At 33.9% G+C, this 24,619-nt stretch overlaps 1 protein-coding gene across 8 annotated transcripts in view; it reads left to right on the top strand.

Moving 5' to 3' along the window:
- The window catches only part of tutl (immunoglobulin superfamily member turtle), a 337,339-nt gene that overhangs the window by 241,382 nt on the left and 71,338 nt on the right, over window positions 1-24,619 (top strand). The window lies entirely within an intron of this gene.

The following is a 24,619-nucleotide window of genomic DNA, read 5'->3' as shown; positions in this document are numbered from 1 at the left end:
TCTCATCAAAGATGAAAAAGAATATGGAAGTCTGGGCATTTACGGGACTGACGACCGTCATAGGCTGGTTTAAGTGATCACTTTACACACGTGTAACATTCACCAATTTTACCCATTATTAACAACCACACTACTCAAATTCTATTTATATGAGCCAATTTTGAAACATTGTTCTTGAATCACTAGAACTTCACTAGAGACATCTATTGGTGAGATGAAAAGAAGATTTTTACTCTTATATTAGTATGTGCGGTCCAATCCTGGATTTTAATCACAAACATGAAAAACGCCAGAAGTTTTATTGTATTTTAATAACCAGATGATGGAATGATTATTCCGAAACCGGTAGTTAAGAATTAGTGTTATTACACAAAGTGAACGATAAATGATAAGGAGAGTGTTACATTACCATACCACAAAACTATCAATGCTTTTAACCCTAGATAACTAAACATTCGTCCACGCGACGACGCCCTTCTCCGAAAAAGTCAAGTGCACTTACTTCCCTGTACCCCGCACCCGCCAGGCTTTGTTTACGGAATACTGATTTATTGTTAAATGTCTCTTACATTCACTCCTAATAAACCAAACTTAAGTGTCATGTAACCAGTTACTATTATAAATATTTACTTTTGATAATTTTCGCGTTTTTAATTGCGTAGTCCGCCTGACGAATGTTTAGTTGCCATGTATCTACAAATATAGTTTAGTTATCTAGGGTTGATATACAAAATGTAAATCAATGTATATTATAATACGCATTTCTTTTGGTGTATGGATTATACGAGTATATAAATAAAATAAAGTCGAATGATTTCGTTATTCAGAATTGGGAATCCATTCTTCTTTCGAGGTAGAGATTTAGGTGTTCCTAATAGTCCCAGGCTCCAGGTTTTAGGTAAAATAGGATTGCGTATTCCGAGACTCTCTATGCAACCAAGAGACAATAATCTCTACATCCACCTCTATTCAAAGACATACAAAAACCGCCCCCCCTATTTCTTATATTTCAAAAAAATCAACCGACATGAAAATAAAATAGTCTTTAGAAGCTTTTCGCAAACGTATCTATTAAGTAAAGTAATGAAATAGTCTTAATAGTAAAGTAGATTTATATTATCCTTTGACACTTCGTGATGGAATTGCATTTTTAATTTATTATTAGATTAAAACCAATATTTTTAGCTTTTCCACTTTTTTATTTGACCAGCGACCGGGTTTCGTCGTTACCGACATCATCAGACCAGTCTGATGATGTCGGTAACGACGAAACCCGGTCGCTGGTCAAATAAAAAAGTGGAAAAGCTAAAAATATTGGTTTTAATCTAATAATAAATTAATAGTAAAGAATTTTTTTTTTAACCCTGTGATCAAAATTAAGGGAAGTGGGCATTTTAAATGGCAGACCTTTGATGGTATTAACTAACTAACTAACTAACCATCACGCCGCTTCCCCGCAGTGGTAGGCAGAGAGAATAGAACGCCACACCACTCTGTCTCTGTGTTTGCAAACATTCTTCGCCTCTTCCACGTTCATGCATCTCCTCATATATACCCGCCGATTGTTTCGACTCCTAACCTGACTGCTTTCAAGTATTTGGTTTACCTGATCGTGCCAAGTTTTTCTCGGTCTTCCTCAAATTGTGGGCTGTCCAGACTGGATTTATGAGTGGAAGAGGATTTACGGATCATATTTTTGCCTTGCGCAACATTACGGAAAACTTTTTGGGCAAAAACCAGAAACTTTTGTGTACGTTTGTGGATTTGCAGAAAGCGTATGACCGAGTTGATTGAACGAAGTTGTCATGGTATTATCTGACTGTTGTGTTGTTGAAAAGTGGTGTTGACCAACACCATTGACAATATGTCTAGATTATTTTTTTTTTAAAGTAGTGAACATGTCACCTTATTTCAGCTTAATATTACTCACCACGTTAATTTGATAAAGAAACATTGGATTTTGTCAAGGTTAATGAAGGGGATACACCATCGAATCTTTTTTTTATGTTTTTCATTTTGATTGTATGAGTTCTTAAAAGGTCCTCTTACATATTTAGATTCTAGTAAAATATAAGTATCATTTCGATTAACTCTTTATCTATGTTGAAATGTCAACAAATGTCCGCCTCCGTAGTGTAATGGTCAGCACGCTCGGCTACCATTCTGGAGGTCCCGGGTTCGATTCCCAGGGGGGGTAAAATAAATATAAGTGATTTTTTCACTGTAATATTTATTCAAAATTACCATGGACTGGTACCTGAAGCGGAGGGCTGATCTCCTTTCCTTCATGTATCAACGATCAAGATAACACTGTGTTTATATGACACAGTGCCCTATGCACCATTGGGGTGCGGATAAGGGTTTTAATAATGTCAACAAAAAATATCTAGATTTACATTTTTTTATTTATTTATTTATATTTCGAACGGCTAAAACCTTTAACATAATACATATATACATACAATATCAAATATAAAAAGACATTAATGAATACTGGTAAATACACGTCTCCTTCACACACTATCAGCGAGCAGCGAGAGAGACTGAAACACAACGTTTAAATTTATCCACTATAACATGGAGAAGAAATGCTGAGAAAGTACAGACTTCAAGGTGGATAACAATATATTAAATAAATCTATACTATCAAAAGGATTGTCTAATATGTGAAGCCGCGGAATCGGAGAGAACATGGCATAGTTTGCGTTACATCTTCTAAGTGTGGTAAAATCCAGCAATGGAGAACAAAAATTTGACATGCTTATAAATGTTTTATAATACATAAGTGCTTTCAATCATTTTAAATTATTTTCACTTGGATTTCCTAATAGTTAAGTATTTCGGAAAAATAATTTTAATTTAAAATGTACATTGATAAATATAAATAATTTACGTTTAAAAATTATTTATATTTATCAATGTACACACGTGTGTTTACAATTTTTTTAAAGATGGAGACCTTTCTAAAATAAAAGTACCGTCGTAAGACTTCAAAAAGATGGTCCGACGACATAGCCACTGTAGGGGGTAAAAACTGGCTGCAAGCAGTAACAGAGCCATAAAATAGAAGGTTACGGAAGAGGCCTGTATGCACCAGCAGATGACAGAAAGCTAAAGAAGAAGATTTATCCCAAATTCTAATACAACAACATGTTTGCCAATCATGGGTGAATTTTACAAGTACATAAAGTGATATAATATAATGACAGCTCCGTAAGCCCTGTAAATACTTGGACTTCCATGTTCCCATCTTCAAATTTCATTTGCAACCCTGTTGAGAAGAAAACATCAAAAATAGTTAAGTAACGAATGAATTGTAATATCGAGGGGTTGAACAACCCCCTGCGTTTTCTCGTGTGACGGTGAATAGGGCTGTTATTCAGTTTTCCTTTAGACGTTAGATTTATCGTGATCTGGCCGACATTGCGAAGGACGCCTTATTATTTCGCTGGCTTTACCAGGAAACATGGCAGCCTTTATGAAATGAAAAGATTATTTTTTTCTCCTCTGAACAGCCTTCGCCTACCTGCGTCATCAGATACTAAGAATATAAAAAGTGAGACAAATCGTAACGTTTTATTCTAAAGGCATTTATATATATATATATATATATATATATATATATATATATATATATATATATATATATATATATATATATATATATATATATATATATATATATATATATATTTCAACTATCTCAAATAATAACTAGTTCACGCATCACGGAACTCATGTATTGTTTATTGTAAATGCAGTTAGTTGGTAAAATTCCATTTTTAATTTTTTTGGTAATGTATCCGAAATGAAACAGAAATATTAGATTGAATTCCACTTTTACTTTAATATACCTATACAATGATATATAATGTGACGCGTTTCGTCTTATCAAGACATTATCAAACATATGTACTGTGTAATGGGATTGATCAATATATCTTGGAGTTACAATAAAATTTGTGGTATGGCTGTCAATCATGGGTAGAATGGTGAATGTCGCACGTGTGTATAGTGATCACTTAGCCAACCTATGATAGGCAATAAGTCCTGTTAATACCACGACTTATTGAGATGTCAAAAAATGAATAATATTCCTTTTAAACAGAACTAAACTAACTAACTAACTAACCATCACGCCGCTTCCCCGCAGGGGTAGGCAGAGAGAATCAAACGCCACACCACTCTGTCTTTGCAAACATTCTTTGCCTCTTCTACATTCATGCATCTCCTCATACATACCCGACGATTATTACGACTCCTGACCCGGCCGCTTTCGAGTATTTGACATTTTGACATACCTGATTGTGCCAAGTTTTCCTCGGTCGTCCTCTGCTTCTTTTTCCAACTACATTCGCTCCATAAATTTGTTTAACCGTTCTTTCTTCACTCATACGCTCCACATGTCTAAAAACCATCTCAACACACCTTTCTTAATTTTATCGATAATGCTTATCTCAGCCTTACATTCTTTCCTTATTTCATCATTCGAACATCTATCAAACATCGTTTTGCCACACATTCGTCTGAGGGATCGCATTTCGACTGCATTCAGTCTGCTTTCATCCTTCTTTTGCCAACTCCATGCTTCGCTTCCATACATAAGGGTTGGAACCAGAACTCCATTGTGTACTGCCAGTTTAGCTTCCGCTGATAGATTTTTATTTGCTAAAACTGATTTTAGTGCACCATTCACTCTGTTCCCAGCATTCACTCTCCTTTCTATGTCTTTATCAATCTTTCCATCCCTAGAAAACATACTACCCAAATATATGAAATCATCTACCTGTTCCAAAATCTCCCCATTTACCAATATTTCACACTCAGATCTACATTCATCTCTTTCAAAAACCATGATTTTGGATTTTAATATTAACCATTCCCCTGTTTTTATGCATATGCGAGTATTTCTTTCTGTGCAATGTTTTCTGGTGTAAGACATTTGAGTTTTGTTTTATTATTTTATTTATAAAAATTGTGTCGCATGTGTAGAACGATCCAATTTATTTCTGAATAAATCGGACTTTTATTCCGAGCACGTTACGACTTTATTTTCCTTCTTAATAAGAAACTTTTTCCTGGTTTACATTCCCAATGCAGTATGTACTTGTTATAATATATGTGTATTTTTTATATCATATGTTATTTTTCAAAGTCGAATCGTTGTGTCAGTAAAATGCTGACTTCATATCAGAAAAAATCTCAACATAGAAATGACACTTTTTCTGAAAATCTAGTTACCATTGTTTTTCATCACTTATAAATAAATGAACGAAATAAAATATACTTAATGAATAATAAATCAAATAAACTATCTGGATAATACTGCATAAATACGATGCAGTGCCCTATGCACCACTGGATGCGGATAAGAGTTTGAAGAAGAAAAAAATAATAAAATACTAAGTTTTCAAATTAAATATTCACTTGGTGAATTCTCTTCTTCTTCTAACCCTTATCCTCACCTAATGGTTTGCTTTTGTGTTTGCAACATTTTGAGTGTGTCAAAAAACTTGTTCACAAATCTGGATTATCTCCAATTATTGGAGTTATTTTTCATACTTTTTTTTCTGGCGTTTCTCATGTATGTTATTATAATCCAGGATTCGGACCTCACATTCTAATATACGAGTTTCTGCTCAATAAAAAGCTTATTTCATCTCACCAATAGATGTCTCTAGAGATTCAAGAACAAAGTTTTAAAAATCAGTTCATATATATAGAACTTCCAAGAATTCGAGTAGTTTGGTTGTCAATAATGGGTAGAATTGGTTAATGTTACACGGGTGTTAAGTGATCACTTAAACCAGCCTATGACGGTCGTCAGCCCCGTAAATGCCCAGACTTCCATATTCTTCTTCATCTTTGATGAGTAGTCAAAAAATAATATGCTTTTGTGTTACTTTACTTAGTAAGCATCTAGACTCCTCAGCTCTGCTTAATACCTCGTTGTTCACCTTCATGATGCAACCAATGAATCCCCATCATGCGCCTGTAGCACCATATCTTAAACGCCTCCAGTTGCCTTGCTATTAAACTGGTAAATACGACATTATAGTTGTATTTATCATTTTGATAATCAATTTCAAGATATTCTTTAAGATTTATGTAATAGCGAATGCGATCCCTCAGACGAATGTGTGGCAAAACGATATTTGATAGATGTTGGAATGATGAAATAAGGAAAGAATGTAAGGCTGAGATAAGCATTATCGATACAATTAAGAAAGGTGTGTTGAGATGGTTTGTACATGTGGAGCATATGAGTGAAGAAAGAACGGTTAAACAAATTAATGAGGCGAATGTAGTTGGAAAAAGAAGCAGAGGAAGACCGAGGAAAACTAACAATCTGGTATGTCAAATACTTGAAAGCGGGTCAGGAGTCGTAATAATCGTCGGGTATGTATGAGGAGATGCATGAATGAAGAAGAGGCGAAGAATGTTTACAAAGACAGAGTGGTGTGGCGATCGATTCTCACTGCCTACCCCTGCGGGGAAGCGGCGTGATGGTTAGTTAGTTAGTTAGCTAAATGACTGGCCAATCAATTTAATGTATTATATCTGCAAATAAGAAAATGGTGGTAAATTACTTTATTCGAATATTATGTATATTTTATTTATTTAAATAAAACTATTTTGTCCGCCTCCGTAGTGTAATGGTCAGCACGCTCGACTACCGTTCTTGAGGTCCCGGGTTCGATTTCCAAGGGGGGTAAAATAAATAAAAGTGATTTTTCACTGTCATATTTATTTAATATTATTACCCTGGACTGGTACCTGAAGCGGAGGGCTGATCACCTTTCCTTCATGTGTAAACGATCAAGATAACACTGCGTTTATATGACGCAGTGCCCTATGCACCATTGGGGTGCGGATAAGGGTTTTATTATTTATTTATTAAATAAAACTACAAATGATTCATAAATATTGTACTCTTTCCTTTAAACAGAGTTCTTGTGGATACCTTTGTATTTTTAGTTAGTCGAATAAATTTATCTCATTTAATGTAATACTTTCGTCGTGCTTTTAACATTAAAGGAAGACTTTAAAAATAGGACAAAAGGGAAAAGTTCTTTTCTTAATGCCGATTTAAATCGCCCAGCCCTAATCGGAAGGATCAAACGGATCTCTTTACCTTTACCCTAATTCAACGCGGAGACGAACAATAATTAAGTTGGCCCTTCTCGTGGATTCGCAGCCCGCGATAATTTTTCAGCTCGTACAAATGATCGTTCCTCCTCCCCGAGTTTATGTCTCAGATATTCTTGGCGACTTTTACCGATTACCGAATTCCCAATTCCATTTGCGGTAAGCGGTAATTTTACTGCCGATTCTTGTACGATTTCCCTCCAATCTTTATTCGATTCTCATTTTTTTTCCGCTTAAACCGGTCATAGTTATTGGCGTCTGAATTGAGTTGAAAATATGGCCAAAGGTCGTCAATTTTATCTTTGAATTTTAAAATTTACGGTTACAAAGGTATTCATTTATCAATGTGAATATAAAGCGCAATACGATTTATTATTCTACTGAATTTATCAATTTCGTGATAATAGAAAATAATCACTCATTTGATAAAAATAAACGTCTAAATATATTACACACATGTAATAGAGGACTTAAATTAGATTACTAAGAAATATTAGAAATTAAAAAGGCAATTAATAATAATTTACAACTAATAAATACACAAGTAAATGATTTTGCTAAAAGTCCGTTATCAAATATGTTTCCAATCACTCATCATCCCTGATCCTTTTTGACTGTGACTGCCAATCAACACAAAAAAATAAAACCACTTGAGATCTACCCAAGCTTCTTTCCCTAACCGGCAGAATATTTTGTTTAGTTGATAGTGTTTTAGTTTTAATCAGTCTTGATAAAGAAGCGGTTAGCTTCGAAACCAGTAGACATTATAATTAAGTAACTATAATATATTTATAGTGATTTTAAAACAAAGTTACATTTTAATTATCCATTTGTATTATTTTTTGACATCTCATCAAAGATGAAGAAGAATATGGAAGTCTGGGCATTTACGGGGCTGACGACCGTCATCGGCTGGTTTAAGTGATCACTTTACACACGTGTAACATTCACCAATTCTACCCATTATTGACAACCACACTACTCAAATTCTTGGAAGTTCTTTATATATGAACCAATTTAGAAACCTTGTTCTTGAATCACTAGAACTTCACTAGAGACATCTATTGGTGAGATGTAAAGAAGCTTTTTACTAAGCAGAAACTCTTATATTAGTATGTGAAGTCCAAATCCTGGATTATAATCACACACATGAGAAACGCCAGAAAATACCATTTTTCATTTTTATTATTTAAGCTTATTATCCATTTGTATTGACTGTTTTAATTTACTTTTACACTGATGTACATGAATTTGTTTTTTTCACTTTTTTTTAATGCAAGGCAAAACAGCTAACGCAGGGTTATTCAATTTAGTCCCGTATTTAAAAACATTCAAATATATTCACAATTTTTTGAAAGTAGGTATCCAAATTTGTTATTAAAGATTTGGACAAACTCAAAATATTGTGTGTAAATAATTGATCAAAATATAAGTTTAAAAAATAGTTAAAATGTCGTTTTCAGGCGACTGAAATAATTAATTTATTATTAGATTAAAACCAATATTTTTAGCTTTTCCACTTTTTTATTTGACCAGCGGTCGCTGGTCAAATAAAAAAGTGGAAAAGCTAAAAATATTGGTTTTAATCTAATAATAAATTAAAAATGCAATTCCATCACGAAGTGTCAGTGGATAATATAAATCTATTAAAAAGACTGAAATAATTACAGATAAAATAATTCGGGAAGTACCTTACATACATTTCTTAAAACGGTAGAGTACAGGCAAAGGGGTATATCTGTTTCAGACCAAATTTTACAGAAGTGCAAAAACAAAGTTGTGAAATTAAATAATTCATTTGTTTTATGTATTTCTAAATGTAAATATCTTAATAAAAGTAAATAAGTATTACAACTACAGCTATATCCTTTTGCCAGGTTATGGAATACACTATTTTAGACATTTTGTGGAACAAACTAAGATAATGAAAAATTTGACAGATATACATACCCTTTGCCATTATCTTGTATCTATTTTGTATCTGCTAATTTAAAAAAAACTTACCTAAATCAACCATAGATGGTGCCGAAGAAGTAGCATGTGTAAGAAGGTGTCAATTGAAGCATAAATATAACTTGCAAAATTTGAGTATAATAAAATAATAAAACCCCTATCCGCACCCCAATGATGCATAGGGCACTGCGTCATATAAACGCAGTGTTATCTTGATCGTTTACACATGAAGGAAAGGTGATCAGCCCTCCGCTTCAGGTACCAGTCCAGAGTAATAATATTGAATAAATATTACAGTAAAAAAAACACGTATATTTATTTTACCCCCCTTGGGAATCGAACCCGGGACCTCCAGAACGGTAGCCAAGCGTTCTGACCATTACACTACGGAGGCGGACAAAATTGAGTACACGTGTATAAAGCGATCACTTAAACCAGCATACGAATGACAGGTCGTAAACCTTATAAATATCCATATTCTTCTTTTTCATGTCAATTTTTTATACGTTTATTGGTATAATAAGTAAGCGACGAATGTCGTGGGGAAAGTGATTTCGGCCATTTGGCCACCTCGGCTTCTATCACAGAGGACAACTGTTAATTTGCGTTTTTTATTTAATGTAAAACAATATTTTAGGCACTGCATCAGAATAAATCTGAATTATCTTGATAGTAAATTACAATAAATTCTGTCTTACGCATCAGGGTATTAGTCCAGGGTAACGCATTTAAAATGAAATAGTAAAAATATGTACTTATTTATTTTTTAAGTTGGTACACTTGAAATCGAACCCAGTATCACATGCACGTTAACCATTGCGCTAACGAGGCTAAAGAATGATATCATGCAATGTTTTTAAAAAAATCAAATAAATCGAGTAATTGAGATCGCATACAAGAGATAAAAATTATTCGACGGTTTTGTAATAGAAATAACTCAACTGAACTATCTAAAAAAATAGAAGATCGTTCGTTATTTTATCAGCTATTGATAGGACCACATAAGCATTTTGTTTGTGAACGTACTTAACCGTAAATTTCTTTTGCGAATCGTTCAATAAAATAAATAAATAAAGTTGCTGGCATTATTCGCTTACTACCGAGCTCGCTATGACGTAGGTGCGGCGCTAGTGACGTCACAGCAACCCCCTCCCTCCGCCGCCAACCCAATGTATCGACCCGCGACCCGGCCACGTGCGACTAGCGTATCTTGCTTACCATCCCACTATAGACTACCCCGACAAGGCGCTAGAAAAAAGGCAAGGAAAATTAAGGCACCGAGGCAGAAAATACAAAATTTTCCTCGCCAAAATATTTCCTACAGAGTGCTAAAGGTGTCTTTTTTTGCGCGAGGCCTTGATCGCTGGCTATGCGGAGCAGGGTCCCAGTGGCATACCTCAGGGGCGAAAAGTTGGACCAGATTGCGACAGATGATCGAGTTCCTTTGTAAGAAGCGCCGACCTTTTGGGCGTTGATCTTTCGACGCCGATTAAACAATTAGGCGCCTTTTTGCGCGGGGGAGAATTTCACAAAGTGTGGCTCTCGGTTACTGGGGTGTTCGCAGAGGGGGTTTACCCTCAGTATTAATATAATACAATATCTGGAGATTTCGCCTGAAAAAACGAACAATAAGTGCGGAGAAAGAAACGCAAAATGCGCAAGTGTTATCATTATGGCTGGATGTATACTTAACGAATAGTTAAACTTCTGACGTCGTGTTTTTACAAAAGGGCTCGAAATTTAATTTCTCCTCCCCGAAAGGAGGGACGATGAAACAATACACGAGGATCTTTAAATACATTTGCGTTAATGTCTTCTTGTCTCGGTTTAAATTAAATTAAGGAATTGGCCAAACTTTGCAGAATTCAATAAGTTCAACAAAAGGAGTTATCGTTACCCTAACCATTTTAGAAGCCAAGTTTTCGGATATTATATTTCGCTCACTCCTTTAAAGAACGTCATAAATCAAAAATCGACAATTTTCAGTTGTGCATGTTTTCGGAATGGCCAAAAAATGTACTATATCCCAGCAAAAGCGGCATATTTTTAACTTAATATTTATTTACCCGCTACAGGGCTGAAAGTGTTGTTTTTGCATTTTGAAGAAAAGGTATTGTTTAATTATTTGTTTAAATATACTAAATATTTTTCAAATGGACAAAAAACCTTTAAGTTTTACCTAAAAAGATCTGTTGCACAATAAAAAGTTCAAGAAGTGGCTTGATATTTATTTTTAATACATTGTGTTATATTTTTAAACTTTAAAAATGTTCTCCTGAAAATGATTTATGACGTTCTTGAAAGGAGTGAGCGATTTGTGTTTGGTTCCATCTGTATTGAAGACCTTTTTGTCTTTTTCCTCAACCTTCGTTATTATTCCGTTTAATTATTAACACACCTCTTTTAACTCTCGATAACTAAACTTTATTTGTAGATACAATGCCATTTGTGAATCGCACAATATTGACATATCGCTTACTCATTTCAAAAACGTCATATATAAAAATAAAAGTAAAAACTAACTTACTAACTAACCATCACGCCGCTTCCCCGCAGGGGTAGGCAGAGAGAATAGAACGCCACACCATTCTGTCTTTGCAAACATTCCTCGCCTCTTCCACGTTCATGCATCTCCATCACCTCATGATTGTTTCGAAAAAGACAAACATTTATCCTTTTAAAAATAAAAAAATAAGTTAAATCATATTTTTCACCACTTTAATTATATTAACGATATTTTAACTACCCCATAACTTTTTTAATAAAACAAAGATTACATTTATGTGTAAGGAATCGTTATTAAGATTATAATAGATCGTGTCATTGGAAATATCATCCATGATTGCACAACTCTATGACATTGTACATTTAAAACCGTATTTTCGTGTATGGTTAAATTAATAAATAATGGTGTAGAATACAGTGAAACACGTGTCATAGTGGATTTAATTAAAAGTGCTATTTGTGTCTAATGAATACGTTTGATTTTGTTCTTGTTATTACATATTATAATAAAACCCTTATCCGCACCCCAATGGTGCATAGGGCACTGCATGATATAAACGCAGTGTTATCTTGATCGTTTACACATGAAGGAAAGGTGATCAGCCCTCCGCTTCAGGTACCAGTCCAGGGTAATATTGAATAAATATTAGAGTGAAAAAATCACTTAAATTTATTCGACCCCCTGGGAATCGAACCCGGGACCTCCAGAACGGTAGCCGAGCATGCTGACCATTACACTACGAAGGCGGACAATTTACAATATTACATATTATGGATACATAAAAACAATACAAAATAATTGGCACTTAGAAAATTGTGAAGACTGTGTTGTTTCTCAATATATATCCGAATTGGTCACCTGAAACGAAAAACCTACGTAAGCAAAAGCCTTTTTCTATTATTTCGGGACCTCTTTCTGGATTTGATTTACGGAGATTGAAGAATGGAACTAGGGGTGGAACTTTCTAACTCTCAAGTGATGTTTTGTCTTGAATGCGTAAACCGGGTAGGTACTGTTTATGAATCTACAAAATAACATTGTGTAGGTACTGCCGACCCGAGCATATTTTTATTTATTTTTCAACATAGCCATTAAAAAGAAGAAAAACATAGATGAAGGATTTCAATAACTGAATTAGCAGTCCGCCTCCGTAGTGTAATGGTCAGCGCGCTCGTCTACCGTTCTGGAGGTCCCGGGTTCGATTCCCAGAGGGGGGTTTAATAAATATAAAATAATTTTTTTACAATAATATTTATTTAATATTACCCTGGACTGGTACCTGAAGCGGAGGACTGATCACCTTCCCTTCGTGTGTTAACGATCAAGATAACACTACGTTTATATGATGCAGTGCCCTATGCACCATTGGGGTGCGGATAAGGGTTCGAACGAATTAGCAGTCACTTTCTTGTAATATATATCTATTTCATTTAAATTTACTTTATGAATACCAATTTTCCTCAAAATCCATAGCGACACGTTCTTCGCCGTAGTTTGCACCGTATTAAAAACACAGATAAGTCCACTGAAATTCTAAGAACGTACCAGGCATACGGCGTGTCTTTGACTGGTTTAAGCGACCATTGCGTAAAATTTACAATTGTACCATTTTTTGATAGCCAAAATTTAATTTTCAACAAAAGATATCGCCTTTGAAGTTTACTTAAGAAATGTGTCTGTCACTTGAAACATATATTAAATAAAATCTTCTTCTTCTACTAATCATTATCCCCAACGAATAGTGTATAGTGCACTGCATCGTATAGAAGCAGTGTTATATTGATGGAAATGCTGATGTTTATACTTTAAGGAATTGTGATCACCCCTGCGCTTCAGGCACCGTTTAGTGCAATACAGCAGGACCTCTATAATCCGAACGCCAAAAATGTACCCTCTGTTCGGACTAGTGGAGCGTTCGGATTACAGTACAGAGAATCAGTAGTGTGTTTTTATCAAATAAAATAAATAGATATTGTGAAATTTTAAATGTATTTATTAAACTTTTTTTAAAATATCAAATATTTCAGTTGGTCGAGATTTATTTCATGACAAGTAAACAGCTTTGTTTCGCAATTTACGTAAAAACATCTTCTCTGGCACAGGAATATTCACACGGGAGGGATAAGTGGGCGTTCGGATTACAGAGGTGTTCGGATTAGCGCGGGTAAGGATCAAAGAGGTCCTGCTGTATTAAATAAAAATTATAGTGAAAAATCACTAATATTTATTTGAACCTGGGATCTCCAGCATGATAGCTTAACACGCTAACCACTACACTATGGGGGAGGACAAAATAAAATCCGGGCAGCATAATACACGAAGAGGTGAATGGTTATGTACATAGTATTATACAATCTTTTTTTTTTTTTTTTTTTTTTTTTTTTTTTTTTTTTTTTTTTTTTTTTGACATCTCATCAAAGATGAAGAAGAATATGGAAGTCTGGGCATTTACGGGGCTTACGACCGTCATAGGCTGGTTTGAGTGATCACTTTACACACGTGTAACATTCACCAATTCTACCCATTATTGACAACCACACTACTCAAATTCTTGGAAGTTCTATATATATGAACCAATTTAGAAACCTTGTTCATGAATCACTAGAACTTCACTAGAGACATCTATTGGTGAGATGTAAATACATAAATAATATGAATATAACTCCTGTAATTGGAGATAATCCAGAATTTGTGAACAAGTATTTGGACACACTCAAAATGTTGTATACAATCTTTTCATATTGGCCACCTAACTGCCTAGCCAACGAGCATTTAGACGTAATTGTGCGTACAGTCGTATTCCTAACGTTGCCCTACCACGCGAAAGGGGGTAGTTAGTAATTTATTATAAGGGAAATAAGTATTAATCTTATCTTCGAAATCACCGAGGAGCAATCAGCGGTCGTATAACTTCATCAACCTAACTCGTGAACAAAATCCCCTTAGAAAAATAGGGAGTACGTGTTCATTTTTACAGTATGTGTTATTTAAAGTTGATTTTATGCGACTGAGTGTCACATATCATATTTGGATAAAGTGTGATAGATATTTGATACATGAAATAAAGAATAAATGCAAGTTTCTTAAATGTTTTCCGCAGATACTTTGTGGCACATTTTATAATATCTTTATAAAATTGATTAAATTTGTTTTCACCACTTTTTTTTATTAATACAATTTAACCTACCGGTTTCGACAATACCTTGTCATCATCAGGGTTTATTTTAAATAAATAACATTAAAATACTCTCACCAAAAACTTCCACACACTCCATAAAAATCCTAAATCCTAAACATTTAGGATTTTTATAGAGTGTGTGAAAGTTTTTGGTGAGAGTATTTTAATGTTTTTAATGTTTTTGATTTAAAATAAACCCTGATGATGACATGGTATTGTCGAAACCGGTAGGTTAAATTGTATTACTAAAAAAAGTGGTGAAAAAAAGGTTAATTAATTTTATAAAGATAATAAATTCAAGACTGAGATAAGCGTTATCGCTGAAATGTGTTGAGTTTTACTTTTTTGACATCTGATGAAGAGGGGAGAGAAGCTATTTCTTGTTTTTAACTAACTAACTAAGTAACTAACCATCACGCCGCTTCCCCGCAGGGGTAGGCAGAAAGAATAGAGCGCCACACCACTCTGTCCTTGCAAACATTCTTCGCCTCTTCCACGTTCTTATTTTTTATTTATTTATTAATAATATTATTTATTTTTATTTATTTACTTATTTTTATTTAATTTTTTTACTTATTTTTTATTTATATATTAATATTATCTCCGTTTTTATTTATTTATTAATATTACTGTCAATAAAATTTCATCAGTGGGAACATTGACAATAGGGGGGAGGCTTTAATCATTGTCAAATTGTTAATTGTGGGTATTTAGTAGGAATTTCTGTTAAAAAAAATTCTCAATTTTAAACTGTTTCTTATTTTTATTTATTTATTTATCACTATTAGTATTAATATTTTTTTATCAGAGGGTAACATTTACAATAGAGGGGAGGTTTAAGTCATTGTCATATTGTTAATTGTGGGTTCATTATTATTTTTATTTTGTATAAATTCTAGTGTAGATTTTTTTTTCAATTATAAGAACGACCCTCGTTATCCAATCAATTACTTTGTTTGTGTATTAAATTATAACGTCACACATGCTTTCCAATCCAGTAAATCTCTTCAGAAAAATTGACGATAATTTTTGTATTTAAAATCATGTTGATGTACAATGTGTTGATATTTAACTAAAAAGACCACTGGACTGAAAAGATTAATTTTTTTTGAAGGAATAAAGAAAAACAGTAGACGAAACGGTGTCTTAAGAAGGTGTGCGAGCGTCAGCTTCTAATGTTATTACGGTTAAAGTACGATCAGCCATGCAAAGTGCTTCTTTCAAACACCGAAAAAGGTGGAAAAAAGGTAAAATCCGAACATTCTTTACAGCGCTTCCATTGAGTCCTGAAACGACATCAAATTTTAATGATCAACCCTTTGAATTCACGTGGAGGGTTGTATTCTGCATCAACTCGCTAATGATAGTCCATTTTACCCCGTACGAAACACGAAATGGGAACCCTTACCCTTAAACGAATGTGTGGATATATCAGTGCAGATAATTTATTTCTTGAATGTTTTTCGCAGATCACTCCTGCGCTTCAGGGACCAGTCCCGGGTAATATTAAATAAATATTGAAGTATAAAATCACAAATATTTATTTCACTATCGTGTTTAGAGTATTTAGCTACCGTACTAGAGGTGCCGGGTTCGATCACTTTACACACATGTAACATTCACCATCCTACCCATAATGGACAACCCCCTCATTCAATTTTTTTGAACTTTTATGTATGCAATCGTCTTAGAATATTATATTTACATAATTTTAATGATTTTATTTTTACTATAAATATTTTATTATAACTTATTATAGTGTCTACCGGTTTCGAAGCTGACAGCTTCTTTATCAAGACAGTATTGATCAGTCTTGATAAAGAAGCGGTTAGCTTCGAAACCGGTAGACATTATAATTCAATTATAATAAAATATTTATGGTGATTTTAAAACAAATTTACATTTCCATTATAAAGTGGAAAATTACAAAGTTAGTGCTTTAATGATTAGTGAATAGTGAAAATATAATTGAATTATATTTTCTATTTATTTCTGTCTAGTTAGCGCCTGTCTCTTAATTTTAACGAGTTGGTTTTGAGAATAGCAGCAGAATTCAACTTGTAATATTTATAACTCTTGCCAATATTAATTGTGAAAGTTTCGCTTTGCTTACACTTTTCATGGACATAAACAAGTTGGGAAGTCTTCCTTGCGCCGTTGCGAGCTTAAAGCACGACGGTTAATGCCGATTGCATTTCTATGAACAAGCAATGGCATACAGAATAGCGTTCCGTTAAAGCATTCGCCAAGTCAGAACTTAACTAATTTATTATAAGCAAGGATCTTTTCCTCTTTCCAGCGAAATTTTAAACTTCATCAAAAGGTTTTATGAAAGTTTTCATTTAATCTCGTTTTATTTCATGGCACTTCCATTTAGTTATGCATTTCGTACTTTAAAATCGAGTATTACGAAATTCAAATTAACTTACTCGTATAATCACTGCTTAGATTGTATATCATAAGACTTTTTGGTTTTACACCTTAGATCATGACTTCTTTCAATGTACCTTGATAAGGGACTATCGTAAAATCTACAACGACAACTAAAACTCACAATTTGCCAAAAACGTTTACTAAAAACATTTAAATAATTAGCGCAACGTGTTTTTTACAACTTCCTATTAAAAAAAAACATAAAATATCGGTAAAAAATTATGATACAAGCTAGTTGTGTCTACATTATTTACAAGTGTTACAGTTTAAGGCACATTTTTGCTAAAATGGTTATGGCAAGAGGCTGAATTGCCGAATTTGGAGTGGAGAAAACCTAGAAGCCTTTGTCGAGACGCCCTTACTTCCATTAAAAGTTTGGCGTGCTTTTTGGGCAGGTGGAATCATTGTCCCATGTTTTTTAAAGACGATGCCGGCCAGAATGTTACGGTCAATGGAAAACGCTACAGAACCATGATTACAGACTTCTTCGTACCTCAGTTGAATGGCATTGATGTGACAGAGCTGTGTTGAGCTGTGTTCAACAAAATGGCGCAAAGTGCCACACAGCGGGTGCCAACATCAACATATTGCGGGAAATTTGAATTTGTACACCTCTATAAAAACACCCATTTTTATTTAAGTATATGTATATAATTATGATATTATTTTACGACATCTCATCAAAGATGAAGAAGAATATGGAAGTCTGGGCATTTACGGGCTGACGACCGTCATAGGCTGGTTTAAGTGATCACTTTACACACGTGTAACATTCACCAATTCTACCCATTATTGACAACCACACTACTCAAATTCTTCATCTTTGATGAGATGTCAAAAAATAATATGAAAATAACTCCTGTAATTGGAGATAATCCAGATTTTGTGAACAAGTATTTGGACACACTCAAAATGTAGTATATAATTGTGCAATAAGCACCAACTCAAAACGCTTGTTATGTTTAACGGCTTGTGTTGAATTGATTCTTAGAAATGAAATTCAAGTTATTTGTTACGAAGAATACTTTATTTTCCGTAATGTGTTTTAGACTTTGGCATTAATTGTATTTTCTTTTCCAAGACGTAAACGTGACGCGCTCACATCACGCACGACAGCTTTGCGTTGAACAGTTTTTGCAGAACTTTTCTTTTCATTATTGAGTTTCAACCGCATATTTGAACGAAGTTCATTAAGTGTCCCCTATTTTTCATGTGAAATTTTAAATTTTGTCTTGTTTTTTGTTTGGTAACATCGAGAAATATCTGCGTGTTTATAAAACATACGTTTATTTGACATATTTGTTCTTTACATGACTTTGATAATTAGTGTATAATAGCATACATAGACAACATATCTCCATATAATAAACATTTTACAGTAGTAAACTTTATATGTCATAGGGGACGTAATGAAGCGTCTATTGGAGGTTTCAAAAATAGCAGAAAAAAATTGATTGACATGAATCATATTTTTTTAAAGTACCACTATTAAAAATCTATTATTTTTACTTTAAAAGTGTTTTACACCGTACATGTAAATATATAACTAAAAAATTAAATTAAAAAATATTAAAAGTAGTATTTCAAACAATATTGAAAGGCGGTTTTGAAATGAAACTTTATTTTTACTATTTTTTTTAAATAAATTTGAAAATCTATCATTGGTAAATACTCCTTTTTTGTTATAAAATATATATTAAAAAAAAAATACTATTTTACATTTGCTATGCTCCTTAACATGACTCCTATATTGTATTTACAAACATGAACACAAGTTTCATAATTTATGTAGTTTTATACAAAAAAAACGAACTATCACGTCGTTTGCAACAGGGGTAGGCAGAGAGAATAAACCTCCACACCCATCTGCATTTGCAAACAAACTTTGCCTCTTTCACATTCACTATCTTCTCATTCATACCCGCCGATTATTCGGTCTCCTGACCTGACCATTTTCAAGTATTTGAAATACTTGATCGGTCTTCCTCTGCTGCTATTACCAACTACATTCACCTCACAAATTTATTTTACTATCCTTTCTTTTATTCTCATTCAATTCACATGCCCAAAGAATCTGAACTTAAAATCTAGTTTCATTTATTTTTATTATTTGATTTTCTACATACCAATTTCATTGAATGTATTATAACTCACATTCGCGTTGATTGAACGCCCTCAAAGAAACAACCCCCTATGATTGTCCTCCACATGAGCCCCATGTTGAAACGTTCAGCGCAGTATAACCAAAATGTAACGGCTAACCTTTAATGTTTATACCTGGCTTAAGCGCTTAGGCCATCTGGACCAAGATCAGCCATTATCTTGCCAGAAATAGAGAGAAAGATAACCCATAATACAGGTTGGCACAAAATCAATCACCCTATTGGAAGATGTTGTATTTTTTGCAAATGGTGTATTGAGTCAATCAAATTTGTCATTTTTTGAATATTTTCCGCATATACTTTGTGGCACATTTTATAATATCTTTATAAACTTATCACTTTTTCACTAAAACAATTCAACCTACCGGTTTCGACAATACCTTGTCATCATCAGGGTTTATTTTAAATCAAAAATATCAAAAACATTCAAATACTCTCACCAAAAATTTCCACACACTCCATAAGGATTAAGGATTTTTATGGAGTGTGTGGAAGTTTTTGGTGAGAGTATTTTGATGTTTTTGATTTAAATAAACCCCGATGATGACAAGGTATTGTCGAAACCGGTAGGTTTAATTGTATTTATAAAAAAAAGTGGTGAAAACAAAGTTAATTCATTTTATAAAGAAAAAAATTTACATTTGTTAACTAGACAGTAGTAATTTCATTATTTGATTCGGCAGTCACTTTTTGGTAAAATCTATCCATTTTTAATTTACGTTTTACTTAGTAAATACCACTGTTTTTTGATAAATATAAATAACAATAAACCCCTAATTAACAATTTGACAATGACTAAATCCTCCCCCTATTGTTCATGTTCCCACTGATAAGAAATTTAAATTAAAATTAAAATTAAATAAATAAATAAAAATTAGAAACAGCTTCTACCCCCTCTTCAACCTTCAAGGTCTCAGGGACCCAACTCTTAAATTTAGACTTAACTTCACATACGGTGTTTGAAAATGATGCGGAATGCATCGAAACACGTGTCATAGTGGATTTTAAGAAATAGTGTTATTTACTTAGTAAAACTTAAATGAAGAATAGACAGTTGTATTTGATTTATTGTTTCGGCATTTGTTTGTGGTAAGACATGCTGAAATTATTAAAGCAAACACTTGTTTATTTACCACTTGAGTTTATTTTATGACGACTAGATTCGGAAGCTAAGCTTCCATCTTCAGGTCTAAATGTAAACTATGTTTACATTTAGGACTGAAGATTTGAAGCTTAGCTTCCGAAACTAGTCACAAAATAAACGCAAGTGGTAAAAAAACAAGTGTTGTCTTTAATAATTAACACAGCTGTAGGATACAAAAAAAAAATTGGGGGGGCGCAAAATTAATAATCTGATTTTATTTTTGAATAACTTTTTTCAATAAATAAATAATTATAATAATAATGGAATCTTTATATAAACCTTTAAATTTTTTTCTGTTAAGTGAAAAATATGATATCTGTCATATAACTGCCGCCAGTATTGATACATATTTGTGCCGTTTTATCAATCCGTTTGTATACTGCAGGTTTCTAATACACACGTGTTAAATATAATTGACGTACGAAGCCATTTGCAAGAACTATAGCATTTTCCGATAGGGTGATCAATTTTGCGCCACCCTGTGTGTTGGAGATTCAATTCCGAAACAAAACAGAGGCTCTCGCTTCAAACGATAAACATTTTCAAAAGATTTCTCTGACCCGAAGGTATACCGTAATAAACTATACACGCGAAATAAAATCTGCCAACATGTCTAGGGGTTATACTGTTTTTAAAAAAGCACGCTAATCTTTTCCGAAGAATCGCAAACATAACATTTCAACTTCTTCTACTACCACCTAAAATAGATAAAAACAATAAAAAAAAAACGTACCGTAAAACGGGGCTACTTGAACGTTGGTGTGTTACTTGAGGCCAGTACAAAAAAAATAAACCTGTATTTGGTCTACAATAATGAACGTATCGTGACAATAAGCGTCATCTGTCAGGGAAACAATAAATCATGTCGATACATTCATTAATGTAGACCAAATACAAATCTATTTTTTTTTGTACTGGGCTCAAGTAACACATCAAAGTTCAAGTAGCCCCGTTCTACGGTATGTAAAAAGAACTCCGACGACAAGACACACAAGGTGGCTTGATGGGTCTCTGCAAAAAAAAACCTTAAAAGACCCTTAAAAGTAATGTAAATTAAAATTTTCTTATTCTATAATAAGCAACAACAAATAATCCTTAAATCTTGGATCTAGAATTCCTTGAATGTTCATGTTTTAGTATTCTTAAATATCGCAATTAATATGTCTACTGCATCTACCTTTAGGTAGAGTTGGAGGATCTTTGGTAAGCCCGTAACGGGTCCTTGTAATCAGTCGTTCCTCGCTCTGTTGACTGGGAATTAGTAACCGTCTTCCAATCCGCGCAACTTCCAGGATATGTGAATAATGAATAAGGTTAATTCCTTGTCGGAGTTGTAAATTAATAGTTGATCTAATATTCATCTCCGACTCGCCCCAAACACAGCCTCAGACGATCCGAGAGGGATAATTCTGTTAAATGTTTCATAGGAGTTACCGAATTACGGCTGCAAATAATAGCATACTGTCCTGACCTCGATATTAGTCCAAATTCATGTAGCAATGGTTTCAAACTAACAAGAATTAATAAAACGCATGTTATATTAGAAAAAGTCACTTTTATTCTATTTGAAAATTTTCACCTTAAACTCCATATGCTATTTTTTTTTAAATAGTCTCTGTATTCGAACTATTCTTTTTTTATTAAAAATCGATAACGCATTTGATACATTCCCAAATATTGGTGACCAACACGACCCTGCTAAAGAAGAACGAACCCTTGAAATATAAACCAAGTACTTTATGAACGAGATAAAAAAAAACATTCGACTCTAACTAACAACTACTTGTCTCTTTGTCAGGACAATCACTACACTACCACGCAATATACACCACTACCATAGCGCTGTTGACACACTCCTACACCAATACATTAATCATATGCGTTATCAGTCTGTCCGAAGCATATATGGACATGCGTTAGTATAGCGATTGCCATGATGGAAATACAATTACGTTTACTATAACTCATATGTTGTTTAAATATCTGACCACAAAATTCATGGCTTAAATATTAACAATACTATCTACACCAGGAGATATTATACCATATGAATCTAAACGAACGTGTATGTGCGTTTATGAAGGGATCATTTGCGCAGCTCGCTTTACAATATTTAAAGTAACTTCTCAGAATTAATTAATTAGAAGCAAAACTAATGGGTTGTACATCGTCTGGTATAGTCGGGTAGTCGTATAGCCGTACCACGGTACCCTGATTAGCGAGTTTCCTATTCATTCGCCAGGGGTGACCAATAAATTAATGATACTGCAAACTTCGGATGTGTTCCTATAAGTTGGCCACAGCCCGCCAGGGTCGAAGGGAATTCCATCCTCCCCTGTGACGAGACAAACTAGCACAACTTATCATTACGCCCAATCAACAAATTAATTATTTCGTATGGAGATCCCACTTTGAAGTAAAGAGGGCAGTTGGAGCAAGAATAAGTGTAGGTTCTTGGAATGAGGCAATATAGAATAGAGCTTTTTGTGGTACAGGAACAAGTGGAGAAAAAAATACCTTGGACAGTCACCATTGCGATAGATATATCTTATCAAGACAGCTATGGAATCTTCCATCATCGATGAAATACCTCATGTACAGAGTTGGAGACGAATTGTTATCTTCAGCTCAGACGAAAATTTATTTTAACCTGGGAATGTAAATTCACAGTAAAATCGGGATACAATTTTATGTTGCTTCACATTTTCAATATATTTCGCAACTTAGTTTTTTTTTAAATCGCTTTGCAAGAGCAGATCTGTCAGGAAGCCTAGATGCTTCTGTATCAGATCTGGGCATACGGTGGGACAGCTTTCAATAACCTGGGGATCTTACTCATATCACCAGCTTAGTAGCCCAAGATTACCACTTCACTGCGACATGTATGAGTTGATATACGGATATTGAGGAAATTAAAAATATTACGAAAGGTTTTTAAAATGTTTGGGATATATGGAGCAAAAAGATGAAAAAGTAGAGAATGACGAAAAAAGTGAATTTGGTAAAAGTAAATAGGAGAGTCAATATCATCCTGGACTGCACCTGAAGCGGAGGGCTGATCACTTTTCCTTCATGTGTTAAAGATCAAGATAATAATGCGTTTATATGATGCAGTGCCCTATGCACCATTGGATGCGGATAAGGGTTCGAAGGATGGAAAAATGGGGGTTTAAGGCGAGGACAGCTAAAATGGAGCTGAATGAATCAGACTTTGAATATATCTGTATTTAAAGTCTGCGAAACTGGACGGCATATATAATATGACAACATATTTGGAAGTTTGGATTAAAGTTATTCATAGATTGAAGCGATTGGCGTTTAGTCCTCTTAACATCTCTGTAGAACGACGATGTCATAATATAGTCGTCTTCTTCCTGGCTCCATCCAAACTTATCGTTTTTGTAGACAGTTGGGATCAGATCTCCTCATCCTCAGGTTGTAGGTCCTTCTACCTTGGGTAACGTCACCTAGGCCATGCTTTCGAATCATCTTTTATTTCTGCAGCATCTCAGAGTTCTTTGGTCTTTCTCCAGATGTTATTCGAGGAAGATCCACGGCAGTTACCTGGTTCACAATGTGATCAGATTGATATGATATGATTAATAATTATAAATTAATTATCGAAGTATCATGTTTCCTGGGTCCCTCTGCTCGGCGCTTCAATCGGAGGGAAGAAAGCGTAATTTAAAAATTTCATTTCGGGTAGCTATCAATCTCCCGAGGCAATTCATTTCCACCTGACGCGTGTTGGTGCTAGTACATGGAATATATTGTAATGCGTATCGCTGCGGATAATACCCTTTATCCAAGACCTCTTTGTTCGAATTCGTACGCTTTTCACAGCAGCAAACAACTTCTTTTATATATTTCATGTACATGAAAATTTTGTAACGAAATTTCAGAAACACTCAAGTAAACAAGCACCAGTCTAAAGTAATGCATACCTTTACAATTTTTGTTTATCTCTTCCTGTGTCTGCAAAATCGCATTTTGAATAAATTTGACTCGAAACAATTTTCTTAAAAATTGCAACAATGTTTTTAGAGTAATGGAAACGTCAAAATAAGTTTGTAAAGTTATAGGTGCATGAAATC

This window comes from Brachycentrus maculatus, unplaced genomic scaffold (genome assembly GCF_059751285.1).
Source record: "Brachycentrus maculatus isolate JH-2025_06_01 unplaced genomic scaffold, ASM5975128v1 h1tg000624l, whole genome shotgun sequence".
NCBI lineage: Eukaryota > Metazoa > Arthropoda > Insecta > Trichoptera > Brachycentridae > Brachycentrus > Brachycentrus maculatus.
Note: the sequence above shows the minus strand (reverse complement) of the source record. Positions and strands in the feature narration are given on the sequence as shown.